General features: G+C 36.2%; 1 long non-coding RNA gene across 10 annotated transcripts in view; it reads right to left on the reverse strand.

Moving 5' to 3' along the window:
• Nucleotides 1-1194, reverse strand: part of LOC120775285 — a 39196-nt gene extending 38002 nt beyond the window's left edge. For 9 of the 10 annotated variants that reach the window (XR_005705313.1, XR_005705310.1, XR_005705309.1 and 6 more), the window contains exons 1-2: nucleotides 1091-1194; nucleotides 268-839 (exon numbers count right to left, since the gene is read on the reverse strand). This is a non-coding gene — a long non-coding RNA (uncharacterized LOC120775285). The remainder of the gene's footprint in view (nucleotides 1-267; nucleotides 840-1090) is intronic. The other variant, XR_005705314.1, reaches the window with a different exon arrangement.
• Nucleotides 1195-6000: the final 4806 nt, after the last annotated feature.

The raw sequence follows: 6000 nt of genomic DNA on the forward strand, positions 1-6000 counted from the left end.
GAAAAAATGAACAAGAAAAGATTTGCGCTCACACGTGCCAAGGAAATGCAAACAAATAAAACGAGAACCTATTTTTAGTAAGGAAAATGTAACGGTAAAAAGCAAAATATAGAATCTCAAAACAAACCAAAGATAATAATCAGGAAGTAGAATTACAAAAGTGCCTCACTTCTCTTAAGTTGGTCCCAAAAAAAAAAAAAAATGTAAGCACATTTAAATTTTTAATAAGCGCTAAATAATTTAGAACTTATGACTTTTGGTACGTACTCTTTGAAATTTACGGAGACTGTGATTTTGTTGTTCTTCCAGAGTCATGTTTCGGATCCTTGTTCTGTTATTCATTGTCTCAACGGATATAGCTGAAGATGACGCTGATTGGACGACGGAAACCGTGGACTGAGACACAAAAAGCACTAACGGCTGTTAAAGGACGCGCCTGGGCGTTTAATTAAAATGTATGCGCCCACGCTGTTTGGACTTTTTTCGCGAGCGCGATATAACCCGCCGGACTAATAACCGCATTAACACACACGCAAGCACATGGTCTTTATTTGTTCAGCAGAAAGGTATGCTTGGCCGCTATCAAAATTTTCACTCAGTCTCTTATTGGTGCTTTTTCTGTTCGATTTTTTACCGGCACCACTTATCGTTTATTTCCTCTTAACCACCTCTTGCTAGTCACTGGCTTCGGCTTTTTAATTATTTTTTATGGTATCGTAGTTGGCAAGTATTTGTTGTCTTGCTGCAGCTTGCTTTTAATCTTCTTTACCATTGTATTATAAATAATAACAATTTTTCTAAGGTTTATTGTTTTGTTAATAATTTTTTTTAATTTTTAACTTTAACCAATATCAAAAGTCCAAGTAAAGAGCCAAAGAAGAAGGACAGGAGAAAGGGTGAAAAAATTAGTTTGTTCAAATTACTCCACAGCCCAATTGAAAACATTTGCCCAAAAAGCCTGAAAATTACATCTCATAATTTACACAGAATTTCAGTATTTAAAAAAATGGGAATTTACATAAGTTTGAAAACAAAACCGTGGAAAACTTGGCAGGACCAATGTATGGATATTTCTGGTCCTTAACTTTACCTGCTCTCTGCTTTTTAGGTATGCTTGTATTCTTCTATTTCCGCATTGCTCGTTTCTGCCGACAAGTAGCGAACCGTCTCGTATAAGCTCACGTTCGAAACTGAACTGAATCTCTGCAGCAACTGAGGTAAAAAGCCAAGGGCCAGCCGAGTAGTTGAGTAAAGAGCTGAGATGGATGGCGGAAGGCGCAGATGCGAACTTCGCGGATGCGGAGGCTGTAAATGAAGGCAGCGCTGCTGATATCGTTGGCTTTGTGCTGGTGCTAGTGCTGCTATTGCTGCATCCTTGAACACATCATTGGTGTCCACGTGGTCTCTCATGCTGCCAGCGACGGTGCTGCCATGACATTTGCCGGCGCTGTTGGCTTCGAGATTCTCTGTTTGCACTTTAATATTGTTGCTATTAAAATCAACAGAGCTGTCCAGAGGGATTATATTCTGTTATGTTGTCAGTAGACATGTTGCATACTTTTAGAAAGACAAGGGTTCGTGCCTCGCAAATAGAAATACATTCTCTTTTCTGAGAGTGCGCTATGTTAAGACAATATTAAGTAAAACAGTACACAAAGAAAGAGAGAGATTAATGCATTAGAGTACTGAATGTAGTGTTCATGTTCTCATATCTCATTTTCTCGTTTTGGTTACTTTCAGATCTTTGGTGTATCGAACATGCCGGCTACGGCCTCTTTCAAAACTCGTGGAGTGTAAATAAACAAACAGAGTGGCGGTAGTCACGTGTCCTTAGCAAAGTAGGCAGCATACAATGACGGTGAGAGAGCTTCTTTATTAGAACCTACGCAACGAGATTCATAGTGGGATAGCAGGAAACCCACCAGCCAACTAGTACATGGTACAAAACACAGTTAGTGCATTCAATGTGGATATTCTATAATAAAACAGCTAATGTGAAGAACATTAAATATGCATATGTTCTGTTATTAAATTCATAATATTCATAGATGAACCCCTTGTTTGGGGATACAATTATGATGCAAAGATATATGCGAATCGGTAAGCTAATAGCAGAACTGATCTTATCAGAAAATCATTAGAATTTTAATTAAATTGTTTCAGAATTAAGTAAACTTCAAATTTATAAGAAAAGTTATCTGCATCATAATAGTTAGCAAAGATGACCGGAAAATCGAATTACAGTTATAGACCAATTATCCAGTTCTCTGTGGCCATAGACTCCGAACTTCAGTAGTAACTTTTAATAATTTCGACTCGTTGTTGGATGTTCGTGATGAAATGCCAAATGTTGCTAAAGAGAAATGTCAAAAGAGCGGGAAAAAATATGGCATCGTTTGCTATCCTTATCGGTTTACTTTTGCAGTACCCTACTGAAAACCCCTTTATTGTCATAAGATCATTACCCTCACCCTTGCTTTGATTGCTTTCGCCCCACTTAACCTTTTTTCCGAATACTTTGAAATGAGCTTTCTACAATAGACTTTCTTGAAGTATACAAGTTAAAAGATCATTTCAAAACACACATCTATTCTGACTACGATTTTAAGTGAACTCTCGTAACATTCAATGGCATTCAAATTTCAAAAGAGTACAGGATACGCACGTTCGTACTTCTTCCTGATTTGTATTTTTTACTCAACAAGCATTAAAGAGCTGTAGATTCCATGACTCACAAAATCTCAAGCAAAGCAAATAAAGTAAGTCATTATGTTTTAAATTATCCTTTTTCGTTCATTTTTCCATATGCTCGTTTCGAATTCTATTTGTCAGAGTTCAACGGCATTTATATGAGAACTACTTTCACCCAGAAGGCTCACTCAAAGGGTCAAACGTACTATTAAAATAAGCTTATCATATATATTTGTACTTGTGTGCATGCATATTTTGTATTCAGCATTTCGCTTTTCTTTCAATTTTCTCCAAGGAACTCTGTACAGTTACTTAAGGTTAAAGCTTTTTTGAAACAAACTAAAGTTGACGACTCCTAGCTGGCAGGCGCCTGTCGGCGTTTTGTTGCTTCTGATAGGACGAAATTGGTATTGGTAGCTGGTGGGCGATTGCAGGGATAGTGCTGCATTTTTCTCAACGAGTCCCCATGCAGTAATAAAGTTACAGTAAATATACCTAAGAAAATTAGATAAAAGCAGCGAGGAACTAATGCTGAAGAGATTGAATTCACATCTTCGCTTAAGAGCCGCATACATTTGTAGTGCTTCAATTTTATTTGTGGATTTTTCTTCATTTTTGTATTTGATTGCTAAAAAGCAGCAGGTGCTTAATTTCTTTCATAATTTTTTTAGAGTTCGAGTGCTAATAAGTACGAAAAAACAATATTTTGATCAAATAGTAAGTAAATATAGGCATAATGGTAAATATCTCAAACCTTTGTGGTAACAGAAGTATAGCTAACTGAGGAAGGCTTTCGTATCTAATATGCCAATAAAATTTTCTAATATTAAATATTTCGCTACTTTCTATTTCATTAGTGATTACTGAGCTACTTGAAATATGTACTCAAATAGTTTACTAAAATTTGTCAGTGTATTGAATAACCAGAAATGTTGTTCAGGGATAAGTATTCTATATATATTTCGTTGTGACAAAATGTTTTCTGAAACAAATAAGATTTAGAAATTCTGAGGGCCTACGGGAAATTTTTACCCGATTTTAACCATTTTTGGCACATATTATAGTTCGATTTCACAAGTTTGGCTCTCTATATGTGCAAAGTTGATATTTGATGTGTATGCTGTCCATGGATATTGCGATCCAATACTGAATTTGTGTCTTAATGTAGTACTTAGTCAGGGGGCTTTAGAGGTTTCTTTAATGGCGTTTTGTGTGCGTGGCAGTAGCCCACAAATATCACAATTCTTACTCAAGTTACCGCTTGCAAGGATATACGGACACATACACAAAATCTATATATATTAGTTTTATATGATACAAGCAACCGTTAGGTAACTAAACTGTTATACTCTGTAATAATATGTTGCAAGAGTATAAAAGTTGCATAGCATAAAAAAAGGACCACGCTATGGTAAAAATACTTGCCATTGTTATATTGTTGTGTGGCATAATAGTTCAACATCTACTTTTCTCTGCTATCACATTTTGTAAATCATGAACTACCATCCTACATTCTCGTTTTCTCCCTTCGCTGCTTGACATCCTTCCGCCGTCTACTTGTGACTCGACTCCAGCTTTTACTTGAAGTGATGGGTGTTGAAATCTGGCTTTCAAGTGATACTTTGTTGCCTTTGTTGTTGGCATATCAAATAGTTTATATTGTGATGTCATGTAACTCTTTGCACTTTTCGAGATTTTTGAGTGCTATCTGCTTTCAGTGTTTGGGTCACTCAAGGAGTCGGAAGGGAACAAAAAACGGTTTTACTTTTTCTAGACCTTGGTTTAAAGTTAATAAATAAACAAAATTATATTTCAATACAATTAGAGTAAAGCTTATATAAAGCTTCAGCTTAACCAATATCAAGAAACTACCTAAATTGTAATTTTTTTAATTTTGAAGTATTTATGAAGCGAAGAAAGTATTTTTTTTGTATTTGAAGAAATCAACAAACAGCACTATTACAATAATAGTTCCCTAAGGACCACAACGTCGAAGCTTTTTTCATTTTCATTTGAAATTAGTTATTCCACAATATAAGTATTTCCAGAACAATTGGTGCATGCTCTCTTCGCCAACATCGCCAACTTTAGTGGTAGAGAGTATAGTTGACGTTACCGTTGTTAGTTGAAGTAAGATATTAGCGGCATTGCGTAATCGGCATTTCTACTGGCGGGACCAAATACGCTTGCTTGCACACTTACAGGGGTGTTGTTGTTGGCGATGGAGGCGAAATTGATGCAGGCGCGAAAATCACAGGAAACTTCCAGACGCTTTGACTGAATTAATTCTGAGGCAAGAGAAAATGTGAGACTGTGAGACCATCAGTAAAGGCTTTTATGAATGAGGGTAAGCGGGTATGGATTTAGTGGAAGATGGGGAAATATGCGGTACAGTGCACACTGAAATGGAGTGTGTGAAGTGAAAATATTTGCATTGGTTTTAATTGAATGCGTTGAAGTGTGCATAAGTCAATATGAATGCTGCTGGGATTTCTACTGTGTTCATACTTATGTATAGTGTTAGTATGGCTGGTATCTCCAAAGTTTATAAGAGTATATTCTTACGTATAGACACAAGAACGTATTTATAGGGCTAGTTGTGAGTCTATCCGTAGTTGGTTACAAATAATGAGAGATTATTACACTTTCACTAAAAACTGAAAAGCAAATGAGTGTTTTTGATCTAATTGGAGTAACCAACTACAACATTATTTTGGATAGTAAAAGTGACTTATTAATGATGAGCATTGCAAAATTAAATTAATTAAGAAAAAACGACTTAACTATTTACTTCTCCATGGTGTAATTTTTCTATGATAAGAATCATAGACTCGGCTTTTTTGGAAACAGAACTAAACCTTGTAATATCGACATCATCTTCAACTATAACTGGCCTATCAGCAATACCATTAGCATCACCGCATCACCAATTTCAGTCCGAAAGTCTGCTGAAAGGCTTTTATCTTCGCCGTACAATCAAAATCTCGATTATTTTTCCAATCGATTGCCCCAAATCTGAATCTGAATTCACAATTGAATTGAATCTTTAATACGTGGCTCCCTATGACGATATACTCGCTTGTGTATATTTGCATTTTGTTTTCTCAACGCTTTGCCTTTGGTGACCTCAATTTTCGCCCCCACTTTACAAGCAATAAGTGGAGAAAAAAGGTTAGAAATACGATTCTGCAAGATTTTGGGTCACTGAGTGGTTTCGTCTAGCACATACCCTATGTTCTGCATTAGCAGTTAATTCGATTTCCTGCATTGTTGTTGTTATTTTGGGCATTCACAGCCTGCAAAGCCGTT

Source organism: Bactrocera tryoni, chromosome 4 (genome assembly GCF_016617805.1).
Source record: "Bactrocera tryoni isolate S06 chromosome 4, CSIRO_BtryS06_freeze2, whole genome shotgun sequence".
Lineage (NCBI taxonomy): Eukaryota > Metazoa > Arthropoda > Insecta > Diptera > Tephritidae > Bactrocera > Bactrocera tryoni.